The sequence below is a fragment of the Oncorhynchus mykiss genome, chromosome 1, assembly GCF_057628025.1.
Source record: "Oncorhynchus mykiss isolate SJ-2025 chromosome 1, ASM5762802v1, whole genome shotgun sequence".
NCBI lineage: Eukaryota > Metazoa > Chordata > Actinopteri > Salmoniformes > Salmonidae > Oncorhynchus > Oncorhynchus mykiss.
This window is the reverse complement of record NC_143022.1, coordinates 37097525-37112500: the sequence shown is the minus strand read 5'-3', so window position 1 is coordinate 37112500 and position 14976 is coordinate 37097525. Positions and strand designations below refer to the sequence as shown.

The 14976-nt window shown below is 44.0% G+C and overlaps 1 pseudogene; it reads left to right on the top strand.

The window, feature by feature from the left end:
• LOC110532260 (WW domain-containing oxidoreductase-like) overlaps window positions 1–14976 on the top strand; it is a 343223-nt pseudogene that overhangs the window by 151134 nt on the left and 177113 nt on the right.

The window sequence follows — 14976 nt, the reverse complement described above, 5'->3', positions numbered from 1 at the left end:
CTTGTTAAGTGCTGCCATTCCCCAGCTCCTGGATGAGGCCCAGAGGGCCCCTAGTGAGACCAGGGGCTAGGAATGGGCTGTCTGCCCCATCCGGAGATACCCAAGGTGGGCTGTGAGGCTCGGTAAATCTCCCTGATTGTGCTGGGGGTGGTACCACAGTGGCCAGCCCTCCACAGAGGCTGTTTGACATGCAAATGGTGACGATAACTCAGAGATAATGTAGACCTGAGAACACTGGCAACACTCTTCCTCCTCCCTCCTTCTTGCCCCTCCATCCTTCTGTAATTTAGCACAGATTTAGGGGCTGAGAGAGAAGGGTAGGGAGTCTCATGGTGGTATAATAAGTGTTGACCAGAGTATTATATAGGAATAGATTTAAGTGCCAATATGAGTTGCTTCAAAAGAAAGTAGCGCAACCAAAAAGGTGACGCTGCATGCCTAGTAGAAGTACATCTAAAACTTTTTACATTTTAGCAGATGATCTTATCCAGAGTGAGTTCCTTGCTCAAGGAAACATCAATAGATTTTTCACCTAGTCGACACAGGGATTCAAACCAACGACCTTTCGGTTACTGGCCCTAAGCTCTTAACCCCTAGGCTACCTGCCACCCCATTCTTTACACCCTTTCTATATCCGTCTAAACAAATGGACACCGTGAAGTGAGGGAGGACAGTGGAGGAGAGGTGGAATGAACAGGGGAGAAGTAGACGGAGTAATTGTGCAGTCCTTTGCTGAATTGTTCTGTGGAGGCAGTTTTAAATCCCTCCTATTATTTTAATCATCTGACTTTTACTGCGTCTGCTCGGATCATTTGTTTGCAAACTGGGTTATTTGGAGAGGGAGGCTCACGGGTAATTTCATGCTACGGAGCATCTCTACCTACAAGTTAATGAGGAAAGGACTGTTGTTTCCACTAGTACAGGACGCTGCTAAGAGGAGACCAATTTAGTAGAGATTAGATGGCTAGAAAAAAACCTCTACGTAACAAAGAACATGCACAATAGGAATCATCGACGATGACAATCAAGTCAGAAATGTTTTCCATTGTGGTCCTGTATACTACAACAGTGACGAGAGGTGTGTGTTAGTGGTTTTTTTTTTTGGGGGGGGGGGTTCTTTTGGTTAGATTGTGGATGGGAAGATCAGTTCTTTATCTGGTTAAGAACTACAGTGCTTTCAGAAAGTATTCACACCCCTTGACTTTTCCCACATATTGCCGTGTTCCAAAGTGTGATTAAAACAGATTGAATTGTCATTTTTTGTTAACGATCTATACAAAATACTGGAGAGTGGTACTCAGTAATGTGTTGTATTTGCCTCAAACATAACACTTTGTATTCCGGACAAAAAATGTACTTGCTTTGCCACGTTTTTTTTTTGCAGTATGACTTTAGTGCCTTGTTACAAACAGGATGCATGTTTTTTTTTTTGCAGCATGACTTTAGTGCCTTGTTGCAAACAGGATGCATGTTTTTTTTTTGCAGTATGACTTTAGTGCCTTGTTGCAATCAGGATGCATGTTTTGGAATATTTGTTTTTTCACTTTGTCATTTATGTTAGTATTGTGGAGTAACTACAATGTTAAACCATCCTCCGTTTTCTCCTATCACAGCCATTAAACCCTGTAACTGTTTTAAAGTCACCATTGGCCTCATGGTGAGATCTGTAGTGACTGGGTGTATTGATACACCATCCAAAGTGTCATTAATAACTTCACCACAGGCTCAAAGCAACATTCAATATCTCCTTCTTTAAATGTTCCCATCTACCAATAGGTGCCCTTTGCAAGGCATTGTGAAACCTCCCAGGTATTTGTGGTTGAATCTGTGTTTGAAATTCACTGCTCAACTGAGGGACCTTACAGATACTTGTATGTGTGGGGTACAGAGATGAAGTAGTCATCTTTTTTTTTTAAACACTATTATTGCTCACTGTGTGAGTCTATGAAACTTACACTACATGACCAAAAGTATATGGACACCTGATCGTCGAACATCTCATTCCAAAAGTATGGGCGTTAATATGGAATTGGTCCGCCTTTGCTGCTATAACAGCCTCCACTCTTCTGGGAAGGCTTTCCACTAGATGTTTGAACATTGCTGCAGGGACTTGCTTCCATCCATTGTCATGCTGAAACAGGAAAGGGCCCAAACTGGTGACATAAAGTTGGAAGCACAGAATCGTCGTATGCTGTAGCGTTAATATTTCCCTTCACTGGAACTAAGGGGCCTAGCCCAAACCATTAAAAACAGCCCCAGACAATTATTCCTCCTCCACCAAACTTTATAGTTGGCACTATTCATTCGGGCAGGTAGCGTTCTCCTGGCATCCATTCGTCCGTCGGACTGCCAGATGGTGAAGCAGGATTCATCAATCCAGAGGACGTGTTTCCTTGGGCTTGTGTGCAGCAGCTCGGCATTAGAAACCCATTTCATGAAGCAGTTCTGAAACAGTTCTTGTACTGATTTTGCTTCCACAGGCAGTTTGGAACTTTGTAGTGTATTGCAACCGAGGACAGACAATTTTTTACGCACTACACGCTTCAGCACCGTTCTGTGAGCTTGTGTGGCCTACCACTTCGCACCTGAGCTGTTTTTGCTCCTCTAGCAGGGCAGAAATTTGACAAACTGACTTGTTGGAAAGGTGGCATCCTATGACGGTGCCACGTTGAAAGTCACTGAGCTCTTCAGTAAGGCCATTCCACTGCTAATGTTTTCTATGGAGATTGCATGGCTGTGTGCTCGCTCGGGTTCTATATACCTGTCAGCAACGGGTGTAGCTGAAATAGTCAAATCCACTCATTTAAAGGGGGTGTCCACATAGTTTTGTATATATAGTGTATTTTACTCTTTTTTTTTTTTACTCCTGAACTTATTTTGGGTTGCCATAACAAAGGGGTTGAGTACTTAATGACTCAAGACATTTTCAGCATGACATTTTTTATTAATTTGTAAAAAATACAAAGAAAATGTAATTCCACTTTGACATTATGGGGTATTGTGTGTAGGCCAGTGACGACAAAAATTCAATTGAATCCATTTTAAATTCAGGCTGTAACAACAACACGTGGAAAAAGTAGAGGCATGTGTATTCTTTCTGAAGACACTGTAGGTTACACTGTGAAATTCCTGTCCACATTTTACCACGGTCAACTAGCTCTAATTTGTGCTTTGCTCTTGGTCATTCTGAAATCAAGAATCGAATATCCTCTTTTAATCTTACATGGCTTTCATTATACAGTAGCAAAGAGGACATTTGAAAAATAATTTTAATTTATTTTAAATTATTACATTTCATGAATACTTTGTTTCAGATCTTACAGATCAAGATGCGTGAATACCTTTACACACTCTGTCTGTCTGTCCCCCCCCACCCCCCCCTCCTTGGGTATTGTTAGTCAATTCATGGCGCGCGGCCCAGCCCAACTCAATTAACACGGAGCCTGATTACATTTAGATGCAAGACCCATAGACAGGCCTATCCAACTCTGCAACGCAACGCACCATACTGGGAAATAATAGTCTCTTTTAATGTAATTACACCTCTACTGAGGAGAGAGATGGAGGGATAGTGAGATGGAGGGATAGTGAGATGGAGGGACGAGGTGTCCGTCCGCCTTTCATCGCTCGTAGCCTCACCCCCCTGCCTCACCCCCCTGCCAGTCATTTGTTAATTCACTTGTCCCTCTGTTCCCAGGCAAAGTAAATTGAATGAGGTGCATGAATTAAAACAATAACACAAATTGTTGACGAGGCATGGCTTGTTCCCTCTCATCCTCTGGTCCTCTGACAGTCTGGGGCTGCCTGACCCCTGACCTTCGCCTGGGTCATGTGACGCATATATTACTGTACATTGTTCCATGAGCTCCTCTGTGGTTCACAACCAGGAGAGAGGAGATTTAAGAACACACGAGGAGAATACTTTTAATAAAAAACTCTATATAGCACAATCAGGTATTGGGCTGCAATGGCACTAAATCAGGTAAGGAAATAAAGTAAGATTGTTTAACCCAAAGTGAGAGCGAGCAAGAGATTGAGAAAAAAAGAACACTTTTAAAATGTTATTTCCAGGCTAAACCCTTGTGACAATGGAACGCACTTAGCAGTTTAGTTTAGAACGTTCCTAAACAAAAGAGTTTAATGAAAGTGGTTCCAGAACCCGTCTGAGAACATTCCCTCATCAAAATATAAATTATTACATTATTCAGATCAAAGACCTCCATGCATCATAATGGCCGGATCCTTTTCTTATTCAATTATGCTACACTTGTGTTTTTATAATGCACACGCGGAGCAGAGGAATAAACTAAATCAAAGGGACTTCATTTATCATCTGTGTGTGCGAGCGCGTGTGTTTTTGTGTTAGATTGCCAGCCCTTAAGTTACTGAGATGACAAAGCCTATTGGCCGCATCTTTCGGAAGAGGTAAAGAAAGATACAGCAACCCACTAATTCGGAACAAAGCAATCACGCGGCAAAAGAGCACTTGAAAAGAAAGGCATTATTTTGTATCTTCAGAAAGTGAGCTTATTTGCTGACACTCACAAATAGAAAGTTGTGTGAGTAAAGTGAAGTGGGGTCTTGTAGTTTGTGACTTCTTTGTTATCTAGCCCAGACATAATCAGCATCTAAAGCTGTGTGCCGTCCGCCACCCCATCACCAAAGCTCTCTACAGAATTGCAAAATAAGCTTGGTGTGAATATGTGATTGCTAGTGTTTATTGTGAGATGTGGATATTACTGAGCAATATGGATCACATTAAGGCCCTGGTTGTTAGAGTATTGGTAACACAGAAGACACGCACGCCGGGAAAACCTGCACCGTCGGCATATCTTGCGGAAAGGGGAGGGAGAAGGATAAAAGGGAGGAGAGGGGAAAAGGAGGGAGAGAGAGATGGAGGGAAAAGAGGGCTGTGGGGAGAGGAGGATGAAAGGAGAGTAGAGAGATGAGGAGAGAAAAGAGTCAGCCGGGATGTCTGTATGATAACAACGGCACCTTATTTAAATCTCTGTCACTTTCTGATGCAAATCTAATGCTGCACTGAAGTAGAAAGATGTATATGAGAGGAGGAACATGAGAGAGGGAGGAGAAGGAGGAATATGAGAGAGGGAGGAGAAGGAGGAATATGAGAGAGCGAGGAGAAGGAGGAGGAATATGAGAGAGGGAGGAGAAGGAGGAATATGAGAGAGGGAGGAGAAGGAGGAGGAATATGAGAGAGGGAGGAGAAGGAGGAGGATTATGAGAGAGGGAGGAGAAGGAGGAGGAATATGAGAGAGGGAGGAGAAGGAGGAGGAATATGAGAGAGGGAGGAGAAGGAGGAGGAATATGAGAGAGGGAGGAGAAGGAGGAGGAATATGAGAGAGGGAGGAGAAGGAGGAGGAATATGAGAGAGGGAGGAGAAGGAGGAGGAATATGAGAGAGGGAGGAGAAAGAGGAATATGACAGAGGGAGGAGAAGGAGGAGGAATATGAGAGAGGGAGGAGAAGGAGGAGGAATATGAGAGAGGGAGGAGAAGGAGGAGGAATATGAGAGAGGGAGGAGAAGGAGGAATATGACAGAGGGAGGAGAAGGAGGAGGAATATGAGAGAGGGAGGAGAAGGAGGAGGAATATGAGAGAGGGAGGAGAAGGAGGAGGAATATGAGAGAGGGAGGAGAAGGAGGAGGAATATGAGAGAGGGAGGAGAAAGAGGAATATGACAGAGGGAGGAGAAGGAGGAGGAATATGAGAGAGGGAGGAGAAGGAGGGGGAATATGAGAGAGGGAGGAGAAGGAGGAGGAATATGACAGAGGGAGGAGAAGGAGGAGGAATATGAGAGAGGGAGGAGAAGGAGGAATATGACAGAGGGAGGAGAAGGAGGAGGAATATGAGAGAGGGAGGAGAAGGAGGAGGAAAATGAGAGAGGGAGGAGAAGGAGGAATAGAAGAGGAGCAAAGGGCGTCTGTGCGCGTGATCTGTGCCTGAGGCCCCATGGCCCTGCTCTGTCTTCATCTGAAAAGCAAACGCTGCAATTATGATGACCTCTCTGTCCTCTTCATTTCCCATCTCTCTCTGTCTTTATTTCTTGTGCTGTACTTTATGTTTTGCTGGAGGATAAAGAAACACAGGTCTCCAAAATACCTCTCTCTACTCAGACCTCCATTCCCTTCTCTGTCCAGAGAGACAGTAACACTTCTGTCTATTCTAAGACATACTAATAGCATTTCTCAGTCCTGATGTATCTTTCTCTTAGTGTCCTCTCCGAAGGCCTGTTCTCTTGTTAAAGTGACTGAAACAACTATAATGCGGTCGTATGTCATCTCCTAGTAGACTAGCCTAGGCCTGGTATATAGTGGTGATTATTCACCAGACTAGGAGCTGTAATCACAGGAACAGACACCAGTAAAACACACACTGCTCACACCACTTAACTTCCATGTCAGAGAGAAATAGGAAATATTTTTTTCTATATCTAACTCTTCCTTTTTCTCTCTCTTCCTGGCTTTCTATTATCTCTCTCTCACCGACACTCTCCCTCGTCTCTCTGAGCACAGTTCACACCACTTGAATTAACACATTGAAGCTTTAATTCATTAATGTGTTTAATTACAGTCGTAATTGCAGGGTTTACCAACAGGACAAAATACCATTGGATTGTAGTTTAGGCCAGTGAAACACAAATGACAAAATACATTGGATTGTAGTTTAGGCCAGTGAAACACAAATGACAAAATACATTGGATTGTAGTTTAGGCCAGTGAAACACAAATGACAAAATACATTGGATTGTAGTTTAGGCCAGTGAAACACAAATGACAAAATACTCAAAAGAAATTCTAATGTAATTAAATACACCTTACAAATACATGGAATAGAAATACTGCCTCTGTGTGTTTGTGTGAGCTGCTCTCCAGTGTTGAAAGTATCAGGTCGTACGATATGTGCCTCATTCTCCATGTTCCTCATCTGGAAAATCATCCTGCGCCCTTCCCTCACCTTTCCCCATATCAGCTCAACAGTCGCTTGATTTGTAACTTGATTTCAGGAAAGGGAAAACCTGTAGATTACCCTGCTTTCATTAGGGGGGAAAACCCTGTCTGTGTCAGACAGAGAAGAAATCAATTTAATACCGACTTAACTGGAGGAAATGACATATTCTGCCTGTATGTGCTGAACAGGCACTTTTCCCTTCCTACCAGAGACTGGCCTCACTATTAATTGTGGTGTGTGTGTGTGTGTGTGTGTGTGTGTGTGTGTGTGTGTGTGTGTGTGTGTGTGTGTGTGTGTGTGTGTGTATAATTGAGAAAGGGAGCTCAGTACTTAGACTCAGATCCTAAGTAGAGACACAGCCAGGTGGAGGTGTGTGTGTATCCGTGTGTTCGTATGTATGCCTGTGTGACTCAGCCAGGTGGAGAGGAGATTGGTGGGTATTTATGAAGGAATGTCACATTTCTGACAGGATGATTTATGACCAGTTCACGCTGCCGTTTCCCTCTTCTCTCTTTCTACCCCAAATATATACACTGAACAAACATTTTAAACGCAACATTTCAATGGTTTCATGTGCTGAAATAAAATATCCCAGAAGTGTTTCATATGCACTAAATGCTTATTTATATCAAATGTTGTGCACAAATCTGTTTACATCCCTGTTAGTGAGCATTTCTATTTCGCCAAGAAAATCCATCCACCTGACAGGTGTGGCATATCAAGAAGCTGAAAAAAACAGCATGATCATTACACAGTAGCACCTTGTGCTGGGGACAATAAAAGGCCACTCTAAAATGTGCAGTTTTACACAATCCCACAGATGTCACAAGTTGTGAGGGAGCATGCAATGTCCACCAGAGCTGTTGTCAGATATTTTAATATTCATTTCTCTACCATAAGCTGCCTCCAACGTTGTTTTAGATAATTTGACAGTACGTCCAACCGGCCTCACAACCGCAGACAGCTTGTATGCTGATTGCTGATGTCAACGTTCTGAGTGCCCCATGGTGGCGATGGGGTTATGGTATGGGCAGGCATAGCTAATGACAACAAACACTATTGCATTTAATCAATGGAAATTTGAATGCACGGAGATATTGTAACGAGATCCTGGGGCCCATTGTCGTGCCATTCATCCGCTGCCATCACCTCATGTTTCAGCATGATAACGCACGCCTCATGTCGCAAGGGTTTGTACACAATTCCTGGAAAATAAAAATGTCCCAGTTCTTCCATGGCCTGTATACTCACCAGACATGTCACCCATTGAGCTGATGTTTATGATGCTCTGGATTGACGTGTACGACACCATGTTCCTGATCCCGCCAATATCGAGCAACTTCGCATAGTCATTGAAGAGGAGTGGGACAACATTCCACAGTCCATAGTCACCAGCCTAATCAACTATATGAAGATGTGTTGTGCTGCATGAGGCAAATGGTGGTCACACCAGATACTGACTGGTTTTCTGATCCATGCCCCTACTCTTTAAGGTATCCGTGACAAACAGATGCATAACTGTTTTCCCAGTAATGTGGTATGGTAACTGCTCGGCTTCCGACAGCAAGACACTACAGAGGGTAGTGCGTATGGCCCAGTACATCACTGGGGCCAAGCTTCCTGCCATCCAGGACCTATATACTGTACCGGGCGGTGTCAGAGGAAGGCCCTAAAAATTGTCAAAGACCCCAGCCACTCCAGTCATAGACTGTTCTCTCTGCTACCGCACGGCAAACAGTACTGGAGCACCAAGTCCGGGTCCAAAAGGTTCCTAAACCGCTTCTACCCCCCAGCCATAAGACTCCTGAACATTTAATCAAATGGCTACCCAGACTATTTTAATTGTCCCCCCCCCCCCTCACGCTGCTGCTACTCTGTTATCTATGCATAGTCAAGTTAATAACTCTACCTACATGCACATATTACCTCAACTAACCAGTACCCCCTGTATATAGCCTCGTTGTTATTTTACTGCTGCTCTTTAATTGTTACTTTAATTTATTTTGTATTTTTCTTGACTACATTGTTGGTTAATGGCTTGTAAGTAAGCATTTCACTGTAACCTGTTGTATTCGGCGCATGTGACTGTTACGCACACCTCTTGGAGGGAACGCAACACCCTGCTACACTCAACTGTCCATGGAGTGAAAGAGGTATGTGATTGTAGGTGCGGGTAAGGATGATAGAGAACATTACCTTCCACAGGGAATTGATTTCCTTCATACGGTCATTTGGGGAAAAGGGGCTGGATGGAACCAAAGCGAAGAAAGTAAAAGTTAAAGAGCCCCCCTTTCCTACCCACAGCTTACCTAACTAGCACACTACCCAAAATACAGGGGGGGGGGGGGGGGCTTCAGGAAGCCATTTCCTGAAATACACACCAACACATACAAACCCACAACAACACAGAAACTGGGGAATGTAACAGTGACAAATAAAAATGGATTTGATTTAATATGAAATCCATAGATCAGAGCCTCATGAATTTATTTGAATTGACTGATTTTCTTACGTGAACTGTAACTTGTTGCATGTTGCGTTTTATATTTTTGTTTAGTTTTTATCTCTGATCAAATACAGTCTTAAAAGCTGATGACCAAGTAGAGCGGTCAGGACAAGGTCATAAAGGTTTTATTCTGTTTAGTTCTCTTCCCTCTAGTCAGGCCTGTTCTAGTCTCAGGCTGTGGCTGACTGAGCTGTTCAAAGCCAGCTCTCTTAATTGCTTTCATAAGGTGCCCTTTTCGCATGGGGACTTCTCTGCTCACTCACTTTCACACATAGAACTTGGTATAATTTTACTTTCTGTTAACAGTATTGACACACAACATTACAATTGTTACTGAGAGTTGGCCTGATTACATATAAACGGCTAATTAAATGTTAGAACTACTTTGTTATGATGATGATATAATCCTGCTCCATCTCCCTTTCTCTATATCTCCCTATGTTTCTCCTCATCCCCCGTCTGTATCCCTTTCTCTATATCTCCCTATGTTTCTCCTCATCCCCCGTCTGTATCCCTTTCTCTATATCTCCCTATGTTTCTCCTCATCCCCCGTCTGTATCCTTTTCTCCGTTACTCCTGACAGGTTGGGTTGAGTGGGGGTGGGGTGTTTGATCTCGTAAGTGTCCTCAGTCCTGTGGGAGGTGGTTGGTGAGGTGAGGTGAGGTGAGAGGGGCAGTATGGGTGAGGGGGGTGAGAGGGAGCTAGTGCATTATTTGGCCGTTCCACTCTTCTAGCTCCATTAGGGCTGGATTCAACACTATTAAAGGGGTCAGTGGTGTGTGTGTGTGTGTGTGTGTGTGTGTGTGTGTGTGTGTGTGTGTGTGTGTGTGTGTGTGTGTGTGTGTGTGTGTGTGTGTGTGTGTGTGTGTGTGTGTGTGTGTGTGTGTGTGGAAGGGGACGGTATAGAGTGGTCTAGAGTCTTATTGAACAGGAAGGGGCTCGGTCCCCTCATACCTCTTAATTTGATTGGATTGGATGGCCAAGTTTAGAATTATATTACAGCCGCCTCTTTCCTCTCTCCCTCTGTCTCTTAAAACTCTATGCATCTCTCAACACACTTGGGAGGAGGTGTGTGGTACCTGTCATTTGTCTCAGGTGTGTGGTACCCGTCATTTGTCTCAGGTGTGTGGTACCTGTCTGACTTTACTTTCCTTCTCTGCTCATCTGTGTAATGCAGGAGATTATGTGATTTTATTTCATAAGAGAGAAAGGACCCCGTCATCCTCTTGTTATATTTTAGTGTATTTCCCCCATCCCCTTTCTTTTTATCTATTAGGGTTGGATTAGCTTAATATTGCGGAAAGAATATTGGTTCCATCAATGTAATTGTCTGCATCATTTCCAATCCCCCATATATTTTTCTGGTAAATATACACACATGCATACATATATACATACACATACCTATATAGACATACATACTTTTTAAAGACTATACCTTTATTATTATTACCCGCAAACCCTACCACCAATCCCCCAATTGGAGTAAACTAATAAACACTTCTGCTTTTACCTTCAATTTATACATCTTATACACATTTTACAGACACAGTCTACTTTACAATAGTTATTTTTTGTTTGTTTTTAGTCCTTCCTCTATTTCTGATGTCCATCCATCCCATTTCTTGCTCTTTCCTCCCAGATCTCTCTCTTTCTGTATCTCTCTAGCTCTTTTCTTTCTCACTCCTCCCCGTCTCCCCACGCACTCTCTTTATTCTCTCTCTCTCTCTCTCTCTCTCTCTCTCTCTATGTGGTGAAAGTCAGAAAGGTCACAGTGATGTTACAGGCAGCTGTTCTCTGGGGTGATGGGTGGGGTGGTGTGGGGGGGCAGGGGGAGGGAGTGGGATCTGAAGCTTGTGTTGTCATCATGGTGACCTTGTGCTTTGAGTCCCCAACATGTGGCTGTTTTTGCCGACAGACAGACAGATGACAGAAAGACCCCAGACCATCTTGCTCAGTCTGCTCCTAAATCCACCCAAAACCTGAGTGGAAGGTGATGCATTGACCTTATGATTCTGTTTTTAGTATTCAGCCAGTCAATGGAATAATACTTTCAAAGTCTGAGAATTTAGCCAGAATTTGTATTTCACCAAAGTCAGAGTTAGTATCTGACAGAAGTCCAAGGTGGTATGTAGCCAGTAGCCATGTCACCAGTCCACTAGCGTCCCCTGGTGTAGCCTAGTCAGCGTTAGTGCACTCAGTGCTACCAGAGCAGCTTCACTGACTCTCACTTCCTCAACGCCCTTCAGGAGACCACGACTTGTCAGCCTCCTCGTTAAACCCCTGAACAATTACGTCTGCATGTTCTCTCTTGCTCTTTCTGCCTCTCTCCTTTCCCCCCCTTTTCTCCTTCTGAAACCTGGCCATCTGTCTAATTGTTCACCTCCATCGCTTTAATGCTTTTTACATGCTTTTCCCCCTCTTTCCAGGCAATAAAGTTTATTTTCTTCGCAAGACTTCAATCTGTATAGGAAGGTTAGGAGGCAGGCTGCTCACCTCCCTCTGCTAGATTTGCTCCAGTACCCCCCTTCCCACATACCCCCTCCATTCCTCCATCTCTCTCTCTCTCTCTCTCTCTCTCTCTGAGGATCTTCAGACATCTTCTCTGTCACTGAGAAACAGGAGTAGATGCATTTGTCATATTGTATTCATATTGATACATGTCCCAAATGGTTTTAGCAGCAATCCCGGCCGAAACCCCTATAGATCAAGTAGAAATGAGTGGTCAGGAAAACCTCCCTAGGCAGGAGGAAACCAGTCTCTAGTAAGGGAAACGAGGGAGGTTTAGACCGTGTGTTTGTTGTGTGCCACTTTTACAGGGTCATTAAAGGAGCTGATCATACTCTCTCACCTGTGATTAATCCTGGGTGTAGATCATACGAAACATCCACGATCTCCCTATAATCAGACATGTATAATGGCCATCATCACCTCCTTAACTCTGTGTAATAGCAGCCCTGGAATGGTATATCATAACATCAAGAGCACCATTCAGATTAGATCCTTCTACGCTGGCCTGGTTTTACCCTTGAGTCGCAGAATTGAATATGTGTGTGTGTATTGCGTGTGTGAATGTGTAAATACTTATAGGGGCAGTAAATACAATTGTAAAACTCCTGAAAAATGTACCTTAAATATGAAGGAGCTGTTAACCCTTGGCGTGTCTGTCTTGGCTGGCGGGTATTGTTCCATGTGTGTCCTTGCTGTGGTGTCCTGTACAGTTACTCTCTGCATGAAGGAAAGACGCTCCCTCATGACGTTCCTGGGATAGAGATGAGATGTGGGAAAAGGCTGACGGGGGAGTCGGAAGCGGAGAGCGGAACATGGAACGCTCTTTCCTGGGGTAATGTGAGCTGACAGTGCTCTCCAGGGACAAACAGCGAGGGAAGTGTGTGTGTGTGTGCGCGTGCATCAGGAATAGCTGATATTCCCAATCCCAGACGGTGGAATCCCAGGAGTGGTGTTTTTCTCTGGCTTGAGGGATGAGTCTAACGGACCATTGGTCTGAGAGGAACACGCGCTTCCCTGGTTCACGCTACACTCACACACAATCACACACCTCACACACCTGCACATGCTGCAGGTCCCGTGTGTGTACTTGTATGTAGGCTTGGGTGACATACCATATATACAGTATACCGGGATATTTTAAAATACAGACGGAAAGGATTTTAATACCAAAAAAATAACAATTGGGTTGGGGAGGGGAGGGGGGGGGTGCTTATAACTAACTATAAGTTAACTACCTAAGACAGACCTTTTGGGGGCATGTGCTCAAACCCCAAAAATGGCACCCCACCAACACCTAGGTACCCTGTTGTTGTTCTGGGAAAGATGCCTCCATAGTAGATTTCTAAACAGTGTTTTATATGGATAATATAAACGTAGGACTGCTCTGTTTTCGTCAGGCAAAACTGGAGGAAGTGAAACAAGTTCTGTCTGGTCACTAACCTGGATATGTGCGCCAACGCTGATGAATGGTCATTGGTCAACAATCAAGACACGCAACTTTTGGTTCTGAAGCATAGACGAGAATTTAACGACAACTTGCGGGCAGTGGGTTCAGAACAGCAACCAGCAAAAAAAATGTACCACCACCGAAAAGGCCACTTTGAAGACTGGAAGGGGAAAGGGGCATGTGCTCTGCACAGGTAGTGCCCGATCTGTGCACGTTGTGCCAAATGAATTGTCTCCAGCTCAGGGAACCAGCTATGCATTTGGTTTGCTAACTTGCTAGCTAAGTGGCTAGATGTCAGGATCAAGCTTCTTGGTTACAGCAGAGACAATCAATCCCCTCCTGGATCGTTTTGAAAGATATATAATGACCCTTGTGTGCACTGTCTATAACAACCTATACCCCGGTATGGTACCAGAACGGTATGAAGGTATGGAAATCTGAATAACCCTACTTGTATGTTATATGGAGAGCAGGGGTCCTGAGTTAAAACACTAAGAACAAACGCGTGACTGCTGGGAGGGGACAGGGCTGAGGACTGGGTTCTATACCTGGTCATGATAATACATATCTGGCAGGATCAGCTGTGTATGTAGACTGAATCCAGTCTGATAGAGTAGATGATGAGTAGTCTGTATTCAGTGTGTAAATGCAGCTATGTATTCAGCTCTACAGTAATCTATCTTTCACCGCTTAATCTCCTCTCCACTCTCCTCTTCTCCTGTCTACCGGCATATGGTGTGTGATGAACTACACATGCACGCACACTCTGGCAGCAGACAGACAGAACCGGCAGTACCATGTGAACCTGAGACGACATCCTGAGACATAATAGTGTCTGTCTGCTGTAGTTGGGCTGTGATGTCTCATCAGATCTGCAGACATCTGCACACTGTCTGGTCTACCTCAACATCAGCTGATGTCAATCTAAATGCCTGCTTCTGATTTATGGGAGGCAGACCAGGAGCTAGTGTGTGTGTGTATGTGTGTGACTGATTCTCAATATGTTGTGGAGTCATGATGAGGATGGCCATGATGATGTGTTGTGTTTGTTCTCTTTGCAGCACAAGGCCAGGGTGGAGGCCATGAGGTTGGACCTGGCCTCTCTCCGCCGTGTCAGAGTTCGCTGACTCATTCAAGGTACACAACTCTCCACCCCACCCCTCTCACTATAAACCTGTCTGTCCCATTCTCCTACTCTGTGGTTGTTTTTGTTTATTCCAATACAAATCAGTTATACTGTAGCAATATCATCGCCCCAGGTGTCTTCAAAAACAGAAAGCAGCCTGATCGCCTGGTTTGGACCGCTAAGAAAATAAATCCATACTTAGGTTTTGCTTACAGTTTTTTACGATTGCTTACACACTAAAATTGAACTTTTCCCACAATTAGCAAAACCTTACACTCAAGGAGCAAAACACAAGGCTAGATTTGCACAACTGTAAGCACATTGTCAGCTTCACACTATTTGCAAAACATTACACACTGTGATTTGCAAAACACTAAACACACTTGTATACATCAGACACAGAAGTATATCATTATGTC